Source organism: Artibeus jamaicensis, unplaced genomic scaffold, assembly GCF_021234435.1.
Source record: "Artibeus jamaicensis isolate MK-2021 breed Jamaican fruit bat unplaced genomic scaffold, CSHL_Jam_final contig_1696, whole genome shotgun sequence".
In the NCBI taxonomy this organism is placed as follows: Eukaryota; Metazoa; Chordata; class Mammalia; order Chiroptera; family Phyllostomidae; genus Artibeus; species Artibeus jamaicensis.
The window spans coordinates 178791-193010 of record NW_026521330.1 but is presented as its reverse complement, the minus strand read 5'-3'; positions in this window follow the sequence as shown (position 1 = coordinate 193010).

The window sequence follows — 14220 nt, the reverse complement described above, 5'->3', positions numbered from 1 at the left end:
CAAATAAAGAGCTTCCAAGACAAAAGAAGTCTAAAAGATTATGCCTCCACCAAACCAGCCCTACAAGAAATACTAAAAGGACTGCTTTAAGGGAAGGAAGGATAAGAGGGAGACAGAGAGGAACACAGGTACAAAAATGGCAATGAATAAGTACCTATCAATAATAACCTTAAATGTAAATAGATTAAATGCTCCAATCAAAAGACACAGAATAGCTGAATGGATAAGAAAACATGACCCATGGGAGGGAGGGGGGAGACCGGGCGGGGGGGTGGGGTGGGATGGGAGAAATAAATACAAAAAAAATGTACTTGAAAAGTAACTAAATAAAATTTAATATTAAAAAAAAAAAGAAAACATGACCCACACATATGCTGCCTACAAGAGACCCACCTCAGCACAAAAGATCACCGTAGACTAAAAGTCAAAGTCTGGAAACAAATTTTCCAAGCAAAGGGACAAGAAAAAAAAGGCTGGGGGTAGCAATTCTCATATCAGACAAAATACACTTCAAAAAAAAGGCCATAAAGAGAGACCCAGAAGGTCACTTCATAATACTCAAGGGAAGAATCCACCAAGAAGACATTAACATCATAAATATATATGCATCTAACAAAGGAGCACCCAAATATATCAAGAAAATCTTAGAGGACTTCAACAAAGATATTAACAGCAACACAATTATAGTAGGGGATTTTAACACCCCACTATCAAAAATTGACAGATCTTCCAAACAAAATATCAACAAAGATATTGCACCATTAAACTACACCCTAGATGAAATGGACTTAACTGATATATATAGAGCCCTTCATCCCAAAGAAGCTAAATACGCATTCTTTTCAAATGCACATGGAACATTTTCAAAGATAGACCATGTGATAGGACACAAAACGAGCCTCAACAAATTCAAGAAAATTGAAACCATACCAAGCATTTTCTCTGACCACAAGGGACTGAAATTGGAAACCAACCCCAATGGAAAAAACCCAAAAACCCAAAATCATGGAGACTGAATGGTATGCTATTAAACAACGAATGGGTCAAGAATGAAATTAGGGAAGATATCAGAAAGTTCCTGGAAACAAATGAAAATTATCTCACAACAAACCAAAACTTATGGGACACAGCAAAAGCAGTCCTGAGAGGGAAGTTTATAGCAATACAGGCCTACCTAAAGAAGATAGAAACATTTCAAACAAACAAACTTATTCTATGCCTGCAAGAACTCGAGGAACAACAACAAAGACAGCCCAGAGCAAGTAGAAGGAAGGAAATAACCAAGATCAGAGCAGAATTAAATGACATCGAAACTAAAAGCATGATTCGAAGGATCAATGAATCCAGGAGTTGGTTCTTTGAAAAGATAAACAAAATAGACAAGCCTTTAAGTAGGCTCATCAAGAAAAGAAGAGAGAGGACACAAATAAACACAATCAGAAATGAAAGAGGAGAGATTACAACTGATACCACAGAAATAGAAGGGATAGTAAGAAATTACTACGAAGAACTGTATACCAAGAAATTTGAGAACCTAGGGGAAATGGACACATTTCTAGAAAAATATAATCTTCCAAAACTCAATGAAGAAGCAGAAAACCTGAACAAACCAATAATAGCAAAAGAAATTGAAGCAGTAATCAAAAAACTTCCACCACACAAAAGCCCTGGACCAGATGGTTTCACAGGAGAATTCTACAAAGCATTTAAGGAAGAGCTAACCCCTATTCACAGACTATTCCAAAAAATCCAAAAGGATGGAAAACTCCCAAACTCCTTTTATGAAGCCAGCATCATCCTAATTCCAAAACCAGATAAAGACACTACAAAGAAAGAAAACTTCAGGCCGATATCACTGATGAACATAGATGCTAAAATCCTCAACAAAATATTGGCAAATCGCATCCAACAATATATCAATAAGATCATACACCATGACCAAGTGGGATTCATCCCAGGGATGCAAGGATGGTTCAATATTCACAAATCAGTAAATGTAATACATCACATAAATAAAAGCAAAGATAAAAACCACAGGATCATATCAATAGATGTGGAAAAAGCTTTTGATAAGGTACAACAGCCATTTATGATAAAAACACTCAGCAAAGTGGGAATAGAGGGAGCATTCCTCAATATAATAAAAGCCATATGTGAAAGATCTACAGCCAACATCATACTCAACAGGCAAAAACTAAAAGCTTTTCCACTAAGATCAGGAACAAGACAAGGGTGTCCACTTTTACCACTTCTATTCAATATAGTTTTGGAAGTTTTGGCCACAGCGATCAGGCAAGAAAAGGAAACAAAAGGCATCCAAATCGGAAAAGAGAAAACAAAATTGTCAGTCTGCAGATGACATGATAGTGTACATGGAAAATCCTATAGACTCTACCTAAAAACTGCTCGAACTAATTAATGAATTTGGCAAAACAACAGGATATAAAGTCAATATCCAGAAATCAAAGGCATTTTTGTATACTAACAATGAATCGGCAGAAGCAGAAACCAAGAAAAAAATCCCATTCGATATAGCAAAAAGAAAAATAAAATATCTGGGAATAAACCTAACCAAAGAGGTAAAAGACCTGTATGCAGAAAACTACACAGCCCTGAAGAAAGAAATCAGGGAAGACACAAATAAATGGAAACATATACCTTGTTCATGGCTTGGAAGAATTAACATCATCAAAATGTCCATACTACCCAAAGCAATATACAGATTCAATGCAATACCTATTAAAGTACCAATGGCATATTTCACAGACATAGAACAAACACTACAAAAATTTATATGGAACCATAAACGAGCCCGAATAGCAGCTGTACTTTTGAGAAAAAAGAACAAAGTAGGAGGGTCACAATACCTGATATCAAACTGTATTACAAGGCCACTCTAATCAAAACAGCCTGGTACTGGCATAAAAACAGGCACATAGACCAATGGAACAGAACAGAGAGCCCAGAAATCAACCCAACTCTCTACAGTCAATTAATATTTGACAAAGGGGGCAGTAACATAAAATGGAGTAAAGATAGCCTCTTCAACAAATGGTGTTGGGAGAACTGGACAGCTACATGCAAAAAAATGAAACTTCAGTACAAACTTACACCATACACCAAAATAAATTCAAAGTAGATAAAAGACTTAAATATAAGCCGTGACACTATTAAAGTTCTAGAGGAAAACATCGGCAAGAAAATCTCAGATATTTCATGCAGCAACATTTTTACTGATATGTCCCCTAGAGCAAGGAATATAAAGGAAAGAATAAACAAATGGGATCTCATCAAAATAAAAAGCTTCTGTGTGGCTAAAGAAAACAGTATTAAATTAAAAAGACAACCAACTGTATGGGAAAATATATTTGCCAATGATACCTCAGACAAAGGTTTAATCTCCAAAATATATAAAGAACTTACACGGCTCCACTCTAAAAAGACATCTAACCCTATTGAAAAATGGGAAAAGGACTTGAACAGACACTTCCCCAAGGAGGACATACAGAATATTCAGAGACACATGAAGAGATGCTCAATATCAGAGCTATCAGAGAGATGCAAATTAAAACCACAGTGAGATACCACTTTACACCAGTCAGGATGGCCATCATAAACAAAGCAACAAACAACAAATGTTGGAGAGGTTGTGGAGAAAAGGTGTCCTTAGTTCACTGTTGGTGGGATTGTAGACTGGTACAGCCATTATGGAAAACAGTATGGATTTTTCTCAGAAAAATAAAAATCGACCTGCCTTTTGACCCAGCAATTCCACTGCTAGGATTATATCGTAAGAATCCTGAAACATCATTTCAAAGGACCTATGCACCACAGTGTTCATAGCAGCACAATTTACAATAGCCAAGAGTTGGAAGCGACCTAGGTACCCGACAGTAAATGAATGGATCAAAAAATTGTGGTACATATACACAATGGAATTCTCTGCAGCAGAGAGAAAGAAGGAGCTACTACCCTTTGCAACAACATGCATGGAACTGGAAAGCATTATGCTGAGTGAAATAGGCCAGGCATTGAAGGACAAATACCATATGATCTCACCTTTGACAGGAAGCTAAAGAATAAAACAAACAAGCAAACAGAATAAAAACAAAGACACTGAAATAGACAACAAGTGGGCAGCGACCAGAGGGGAGAGGGAAGGGAATTTAAGGGGAAAAAGGGGGAGGGATTTTGAGGAACAAGTATGAAAGATACAGGGATGAGGACTGGGGGGGGGGGAATGGGAGGGAGGGGGGAGACCGGGCGGGGGGGGGGGGGGGATGGGAGAAATAGATTAAAAAAATGTACTTGAAAAGTAACTTAATAAAATTTAATTTAAAAAAATTGTGGTACATATACACAATGGAATTCTATGCAACAGAGAGAAAGAAGGAGCTACTACCCTTTGCAACAACATGGATGGAACTGGAAAGCATTATCCTGAGTGAAATAGGCCAGGTATTGAAGGACAAATACCATATGATCTCACCTTTAACAGGAAGCTAAATAATAAAATGAACAAGCAAGCAGAATAAAAACAAAGACACTGAAATAGAGAACAAGGGGACAGTGACCAGAGGGGAGAGGGAAGGAAATTTAAGGGGGAAGGGGGGAGGGATTTGGGGGAACAAATGAGAAGGACACAGGTAGGACGGCTGAGGGGTGGGGGAGGGGGCAGGAGGAGCGCGGGACAGGGGCATGGGCATGGATGGAAGAAATAGATAAAAAACTGTACTTGAAAAATAACTAACTAAATTTAAAAAATGTGAAAAAAAACCCAACTCTCCAGCCTGAGGCCCTGTCCTCTTTACTCTCCGGTGGCCGGACGCAGACCTGACCACCCTCTCCACCACTGGCTCCTGCATCTGTTCGGTGTATCTGTTCCGGTTTTTCTCCTGTTTTGTTACCCACCAAACACCTTTCAAACACAGAACTCACTCACAATTTGTACACTTTGTCCGTTGCCACGGCTCAGGTGGCCAGCCGTCCAGGACTGAAAATCCTGCAGTTCAGAAAACCCCCGGTCCTGGGCAAACTGGAATAGTCAGTCACCTGAGTGCCACCAAAATGATTAAAACTATATTCGGATCGCAAGCGTTAGCATTACCTTTCAACCACGTCCGTGATACTGACTCCGGGTCCATTCCTTGATGAGCAGACATACTTACACTTGGACTTCACACACAGGCACACCTGCACCTGCTTAAAATCCTCCCGCGGCGTCCACTTACCCACGCACCTGCAGCTGCTCAGGCAAGGCCCTCCACACGGCCCCACGGGCCTGCGTTTTCCAACAGATCTTGAACCTTTACTGTATTCATTTTACTGAATATAGCCACTTAAAGAGCCCAGTGGCTTGGTTCTCTTTGAAATGTTAATGACGGAAAACGTTCAGCACACAGAAGAGTGGGAAATCAGTACACAGATCCCCTGTGCATCACAGCCTCCGCTACAATCAGCACCTTGCCAAGGCTGTCTGTTAAAGGCTCTGAGGAGAGTTCAAATACAGGGTGGGGCAGACACTGGTTTAGAGTTGCTCACCTAGAAAATAATACAATAATGAACAAATAACGGTACAAGAATAAACTCTGTGTTTCGCGTACTCACAACTGTAAACCTGCTTCTGCCCCACCCCATATTTCCAGCAGTTTTAGCCTAAAATATATCGTGGGTTCAAACTCAGGAGCTCACAGCGACTCTGTGACTTCCTCCTAAATGCCGCGGCCAATCTCGGGGTGGGATGGGACCCCCTTCAAATCCTCGCATGTGTGTCTCGTCTGCAAGCTGCAGCTCTTCCCGCTCTGCGCATTGCAACAATGTTTAAGCAGGTCCTGCTGGATTTAGCAAAGTCTCCTCTGAAAATGGTGCGGCTTGTTTTCCTGACCCATCTGTCTCATTTGACCATTTTTCACGTGCCTTGCAAAATAGACCCCGCCACTGTGTGGTTTCCCCTCCTCCTGCGGCGGTTGATCCGTTTTACCTCACTCTCCAACAAGCCTTTATTGTAAGAAGTCCTGTAATAGTCATAGACTACCTGCTTCTGTTCTAATCTGAAACATCACGAAGAAAAAAGCCTTACGATCTATCTTATCCCCCCCCCCCCACCAAAACGAGTTTTAATTACTTTCCGAAGCTCTGTTCCAGCCCGGGGTGTGTGGGGAAGAGTCGCCCCCCATCCCTGCTCTCTGGCTGGCGTTACCGACTCCCGCGCACCACCCGCTCTTGCTCTCGCGCCAAACAGCAAAGAGGTTCGAGGGCCACAGAGCCTGGATTTCAACACAGCATTAGCTCTGTGACTCTTGAGCAAGTTGCTCGACTCCTCTAGGCTTCAATGCCCTTGCCTTTAAAAGAGGGGCGACAAACATCTGGTGGGGTTATTGTTGTAATGCGCAAAATCCTTAGAGCAGTGCCTAACAAATCGCAAGCACCCTGTTTGTTACCTTTTGGGACTTTGGAGTGAAGTTCAAACGGTGTTGTTTGAATATACGGCCACTAGATGGCAGCCTCCTCATTTCTGCCGCACGAACCTTTTCCCGCAGAGGTATTTGAGACTCAGTATTCAACACACCATTCATTTGATTGTGTTAACTGACATTTCTCCCCAGTTTCACCTCTTGGTTTACGCCCCATATTTTCCTTTGGAATTCCAGGAACACAGCTATTGATCCACGTATGTAGCCACCTCTAAAACTCTAGGCTGAAGCTATTCTTAATCCGGAGCTGCTAATCTTATCTAGTAATTACAAGCATTAAAACCCAAGCACCTTTGGTTATGGAAGGGGTCAACGGCCCACAACCAAAGTTGTGCCAACGGCCTGATCTTTGCTCTCGTTTCTCTCCTCTGGCTCAAAAGAAGACCAGATGGCTTCAGATGTGGCCTCCCTTGTCACGTCACGTGTTTCCCTGCCCACGGCCCGAAGAGAGGACCATAAATCTGTTGAACAACAAACAGTTCAGGGTTATCAATATTGACTGAGACACTGCTGTGCCAGGTGGTAAGACTATAAAGGTAAACAAGAATCATATAGATGCAAAAAAAAGTATTTATTAGCAAATCTACTAGATCTTTCTAGAAATAAAATATTAATGTTTTAAGACACTCAACAACTTACTCTAAAACTTATACAGGAGAATAAAGGTCCTTAAATGATTCATCTCAGCCATATATTATGGCATACTACTAAGTTGTAGTCAGACTAATAGAACAGGAGAATAACCATGAAAAAAAATTCACCGGAAGTTCAGATATGCTAAGAAGTGAACCATATGTAAGTGGACAAAGGATAGATTGTTTATGGATTTGGGGAGTGAGGCTCACTGGAGAAAAATGAAGTTGGGTGCCTTTCTCTTGCATACAAAGGGAGATCGTCCTCATACCATGGCCAATCTAAATGGATAAAAGGCCTAAATGGGGAAGGTAAAATTATGAAGTTCACAGAAGAAAATATGAAATAATTTTGTGACTAAGGGGTAGAGAATGGCTTATTACACAAGATCCCAAAACTCAAAAACTGATTGGCGCTCCATTCCATGAAAGGCGCAGATGACAGTCAGAGAGACATTTACAACATGTACACGCGACCAGAGACCAGGAGCCAGACGGTACACGAAAAACCGGTGTGAGCGTGTGCGCACACACCGGAGAAAACGCAAACGGCCAACAAACAGGACAGGGCTCATCCCCGTTCTAACCAGGAATACACAAATTAAAACCACAAGAACATACCATCTTCACATTCCTCAGAATAGCCAAAAACCACCGCGTGTTGGTGAGGCTCTGAAGAGAGGAAAACCGCGGTACTCCTGGCGGGGTTGGGAAATCATTCCCTCCTCCTGGCGCGCAGTCCGCCAGCACTGGGCGAAATGGGATATTTACATGTGTTGTGACCCGGAAGATCCACCCTGGGCACGTCCCCACCAAACCCTAGCTCAGCTTCATGCAGGGACGTGGAGAAAGCAGGGCCCTGCCGCACTGTCTGCAGAGGCAGCGAGTGGGAGGCCCCGCAAACAGGGCCCGTGGGTCGGGAAAGTGTGACGCATGCGGGGCAGCAGGAATATCGCGCTGCATTCGGAATCGGTGAACTAGAAGCACAGACGGCACTTACGTGTACGAAAACACACACAGCACAGCCCTGCACATTTCAGGAGGAGATATTCATGTCCGTGGTAATTATTAACCACAACAGCACACGTGTCTGAGAGCCATGCCACAGAGTGGTAAAGCCTGGACCCGTCTCTGAATCTCTCTGTTTAATCAGCTTCTTCATCGGAAAAATGGGAAATGGTAGTGATAACTATTCCCTGGGGCTGTTGTGAAGATTAGCTGAGTTAATACAAAGTGCTTACACAACGCTTGGCCGTAAGTACTCACTAAATAGTGTTATTATTATTATTGTCCATAATAATGAGTGGGAAGTTCAGGAAAAATAAAATTAAAAAACAACAGTGGGGCTCTGCTCAGGTGGCTCAGCGGGTTGGAGAGTCCTCCCGTACACCGAAAGGTTGCGGGTTGATCCCCAATCTGGGTGCATATGGGAGGCAACCGATCGATGTCTCTCTCAAATCGATGTTTCCCTCTCTCTCTCCCTTCCTCTCTCTCAAAAAAATCAGTAAACATATCCTCAAGTGAGGATTAAAAAAAAGAACAAGGGTGGGGACTTGTACGTTTAACAGTGAGCTAGGAATTGAAGGGACTGATTAACTCAACCCTCTCTGTCCCTGAGGTTAAAACACACACACACACACACTTCCTCCCTGCAGTTTACACTAGAGTGGGAGGTATGAAAAAGTTCACTGTGCTGTGACAAAGGCCGTGACAAGAGAACGCACAGGTGACACTACAGAGGGACACTTAGCTTAGCCTGCAGCTTTGTGAAAGGACTCTGGGGGGTAGGAGTCTGTGGGGACAGGATGACTTAGGGCTTACGATTCGGGACCAGAGTTTGGGTCACAGTTGTGCCTCTTCCTAGTGGGTAAGATTTCTGGCATCGTATCTCAGAGCAGTGATGTGTAGAAAACACTCCCAAAGGACAAATGGCTAGAACTCCAAGACCGCAGCAGAATTTCCCTCTAACTTTGCCTATAATTAGGCCTGTCTCAGGCTAGTTCATGTCTCTTTAGAGACAATCACCAAAATTGCCCATTGATATTTACCTCAACCTAAGGCCTCAAAACGCCTCTCCACCCTGGTTTGTTCCAGGGGTGGCCGACCTGTGGTCCACAGGCCAAGTGCAGCCCAGGATGGCTACGAATTCGGCCCAACACAAGATCGTAAATTTACTTAAAACGTGTGAGTTTTTTTTTTCTGATTGCACGTTGCAATATATTTAACATGTGGCCCAAGACAGCCCCTCCTCTCTCAGTGTGGCCCAGAGATGCCAAAAGGTTGGACGCCCTGGCAGAGCATGTTGGAGAGCAGGCAGGCTTGTTCTTTCACAATCCTCTGGAAGGTCAAGGTGCAGAGGGTGGTGGTTGCATCAGACCTTGGAAGGAGAAGGCACTGAGGACCGTGCTGGCCCTTAGAACCGGAGGAAGTAGTTGCCAGTCAGAGAAAAGGGTTTTCTAAGCAGCTGGCTGCAGATGCCTGCAAGTCAGCCCACACGCCATCACTGGCAGGCACACTGTGCGCCACCAGCCGCTGCATGAAAAGGGACTCACCGGGCACGCGTGTTGGATCAGTAGCTAGAATGTTGTTTTGTCCTGGGAAGGTGGCAGCTGGTCCAAGAAAAGGGACTTGGTCACAGGAGAGTTTACAAATCCCGAGGGCACTCACGAGGTTTGTTCATTTTTTCCCACAGAAGGAACATGAAAAATAACAAGGCCGGAGTGGGCTGAACTTTGCTTAGGGAACGACCTTGGACGTGAAGAAGGACAGGGACAAAACAGAAGTCCTCTCAGCCCAGTTCCCACGGGCAGAGCAGAATAACATGGTCTCCAGCAGCTTGAAACCAAAACCCAGTAGACAAGGTTCGTCCTTTGAAGCTGAGCAGAAAGTGGCTGCCAAAGTTCGCTGCTGAGACCCCAGAGGCCAGCTGCAGACTGCACAGGTTCAGTTCCCCCTTCCACCACTTACAGGCTTTATGTACCACCTTGCACAGGCTCCTGAATCTCTCTGTGCCTGGTTTTCCCCATCAATGAAATCAGGACAGTGATGATCATAGTTCCCACCCGAACAGCCACTTGAGAAAGGGTTTGTCAGGCCCTTAAGAAAGTGAGTGAAGCACAGCCCTGGCTGGTGTGGCCCAGTGGATTGAGCGCTGGCCTGTAAACTAAAAGGTCACGGGTTCGATTCCCAGTCAGGGCACTGCCTGGGCTGTGGGCCAGATCCCCAGTTGGGGGCATGTGAAAGGCAATCCCATGTTTATCTCTCTCTCTCTCTCTCTTTCCCCCTGCCTTCCCCTCTCTCTAAAAGCAAATAAAATCTTTGGGGGGGGGGGAGTGAAGCACAAACTTACCATTAGGCCCAAGTATCCACCCCCCAAAAAGGAAAACATACATCCACATCGAAATGTATATGCAAGTATTCACAGCAGCATCGTTTTCATAATGGCCAAGAACTGGAAATGATCCAAACACCCATCAGCTGGATAGTGCAGCAACTTCAACCCGTTTCATGTCATGGCACACAAAAACTAATTACCAAAACTGTGCAGCATATATATATATAAATCTGACAAAAATAGGTATAATTTTGATCCATTCACACTGAACAGCTATTGTTGAGTTGGCTGTAATCATTTTTTTATTTGACAACCTAAAGAAAAGGAGGTCAGTGCCCCCGACTAACTAGGCGGGTATCGTGCGCTGACCGGTGTGGCTCGGCTGGTTGGGCACCGTCCTGCAAAGTGCAAAGGCACCAGTTCAATTCCTGGTCAGAGCACATGCGTGGGTTGCAGGTTGTCCCCTGGTTGGGTCACGTAGAAGCGGCAACCGGTCGATGTTTCTCTCCCTCTGTTTCTCCCTCCCTTCCCCTCCCTCTAAAAAAATGAATAAATAATTTTTAGAAATAGTCAGGGACGGCACGCTTGAAAAACTCTTGTGGCACGCTGGTTGAAAATCGCTGGGTTGGTGGATAAACCAAGCGTGGTGCACGCGTGCAGCGGACCCTGCCCCGCGATACAAAGCAAGAACCTGCGGATGCTGCTCCACGCGTGAGCCCCGAAGACACCGCGCTACGTGACAGAAACCAGATGCTGTGTATACATATGTGCGCATCACATTTTGAAGTTTCCTGAAAAGGCAAATCCGTGGAGACAGAAAGCAAGTTGGTGGTTTCCGGTGACTAAGGTGGGAATAGAATTGGTTGCAAACTGGGGTCAGGGAACTTTCTGAGCTGATGGCAATATTCAAAGGCAGGATCGTGTCAATGACTGCACAGCTCTACAAATTCAGTAAAAATTGCTGCATGGTACATACAATAGGAACATTTTATGATACATAAATTAAGCCTAATGCATAAAGCTGCTAAAGAAAACAGTACTTTATCTTGAAGGGTTGTCATGAGGATTAAATGAGGGTTTTTTAAAAAGATTTTATTTATTTTTAGAGAGGGGAAGGGAAGGAGAAAGAGAGGGAGAGAAACATCAGTGTGTGGTTGATTCTCACGCGCCTCCTACTGGGGACCTGGCCTGCAGCCCAGGCCTGTGCCCTGACTCGGAATGGAAAGAACGACCCTTTGGTTCTCAGGCGGATGCTCAATCCACTGAGCCACATCAGCCAGGGCTAAATGAGTTAAAACATTTAGAACAGCATCTCACAGGTACTCGTCTCTAAGCGCTCTGTGTATGGACTAAATAATGAAGATACATGTTTGTGGCTATGTGACTGAACACACGATTAAATCACTAACAGTTCTCGTGCGTTTTTCTACACCACAGGAAGCGCTCAAGCCATGGAGTGACCGCTCTTCCATAAAGTGCATTTTAAAGTTTCGTCCTACACTTGAGATCGTTCAAGCGGAGGCGTTAAGAGGTGTCACGTGATCTAGCCGCAAACCACCACGTCTGGAACCTTACCTCCTGCCCTGCCCACTGCCAAACCCTTCAGCAGAAGTGAACTTCTCTCGGTTTCTCAGACTCGAGACTCGGGACAGCAGCACTTGCACACGTCGCTGGCTCTCGCTGGGGGGGGCGGTTGGCGGGCGGGAGAGGGGGCGGGGATCCATTTCCTCTCCCTCCCGTTGTTCAAATGCCCACCTAACTCTTACTGACTCGTTCAGTCTTCACTTAGGGCCACTTTTGATAGAAAGTTTTCCCTGATTCTTTCTCATTTCCCCAGCATCCCCCCTAACACACACACTACACACTACACACTACACACTTTACATTGAGTTTGCCAACCAATTTGACCCCCACATAGGGATGAACCGAGTCCTGGTACCCTGGGCACTCAGAATCCACAGGGACGGGCAGGGCACTGAATAAACCCTGGTGCAGTGACTCTGGGGGGGGGGGTTCTGACCCCTCAGGAGACACCTGTCAGTCCCACCACCACACAAAGTGCCCCCTCCCACTCCCAGCGGGAAAAACCACTCATCTGCTGTCTGTCCTGTCTGGAAATTCAACTCGAATCACAGGATACGGAGTCCCTGGCGTCTTTTTTCCTCTACTTGGTGTATTTTATGGTCACAGTAGGCATGGAGGGTGCTGCTGGTGTCTAGTGGGCAGAGGCCAGGGATGCCCCTAAACGTCCGCCCACGCACAGGACGGCCCCCCAGAACCGGGAATGACCCAGGCCGGTGTCAACAGTGCTGAGGTGGAGAAATCCTGCCTAGGAAATGAAAGCATGAATTAGTGAGTAAATGAATCACTTTTGAAGCTGAATTTAAGGATTGTCCTCCCTGTCCTTCCAAATTCCAAAAGGAAAAAAACCTCAAAATATGTCAATGCCCCCATTCCTTTCCACAATTTGAAATTTGTTTCTCTAATGCTATCATTTCAGGATGGGAGAAATGTCAGGATTATTATATCAGGGGCACCATGGCGTCTGCACAGATGCCCTTTCAAACATGACCCCCGCCCCAGACAGCCGGCCGCTGACAGACACCTTAACCAAGGTCAGCCCTCTGCCCAGGGCAGCCCGCACCCTGCGACTGGCACATGAGGGGGTGTCCCAACTTGGGGTGGCTCTGCAGGGCCATCCCAGCTCCAGAGTTCCCTGCGGGGCTGGCTGAGGCCTGGGTGCAGAGGGCACCGCAGCCCAGCGTCTGCTTCAGCCCCACCCATGCTCTCTCCTCCCCTGGCCGCTCCTTGTCCCTTCCTCCCCTTCCCCCAGGCGCCCGTCCCAAACCAACCCTGATGAAGGGCCTCCTCTCCAACCTCCAGGTGTCTGCCTCCCAACCGTGACGTCAGGAAACACGGGCTCAGGCTTCTAACATTTATTCTGGGGTGTGAAGATTTTTATTATATAAAAAATATCACCTAATAGTGATGGAAAGATTGGTGCAAAGGAACCTCTAGTGACAGAGAAGAGACCCCTGGTCGTCAGGGCATGGATGGAGGGCAGGGAGGGTGGGACAGATTGCCAGGGGACAGACAGCGGGAAACTTTGGGGGTGACGGGTAAGTTCACAACCTTCCCGGTGTGACGGTTTCACAGGTGTCTGCCTATGTGAGAACTCACTAAAGTGCACACTTTAATTATGTGCAGTTAATTGCATGTCATGATACCTCCACACAGCTACTTGATTTTTTTAAGAAAAGGAACAAAAACAACGATCAAAGCCTGAAAGGGAGTCTGAAAAACTAACAAAAAAAATTGTGTCTAAATCCCTAATACAGCTACTTGCATTTTTCCTTTTCTTTTGTCCACATTTTACCAGGGTAGAGGGACAGGACATGTGAGCTGTTCCAGCTGCAGTGTTGTCTCACCGGTACGTTGTGATGAACTGTGAGATGCTCCCACTAAATTTATGAATCCCATTTACCCTGGTTGGCCAAGGCTGGCCCCTTTTAACATAGCACAGCATATCCAAGATTGCGTCCGTGATACTGTCAACCCCTCCCCCACGTTTTGGTCCGGTGTCTTAACTGTGGGAGCTGGCACACAGGATCTCCCACGAACCTTGGTAAATCCCTAAGAAAATGTCAGGTGTTTAGAACCAGTGATGTAAATGCTCGGTTATATCTTGACAAATATTATATCTTAAAACTGCATCGCATGTGTTCCTACATGGCCACTCATCAGGGACATTTTCCTTAAAGCTAAGTGAAATAAATCGTGG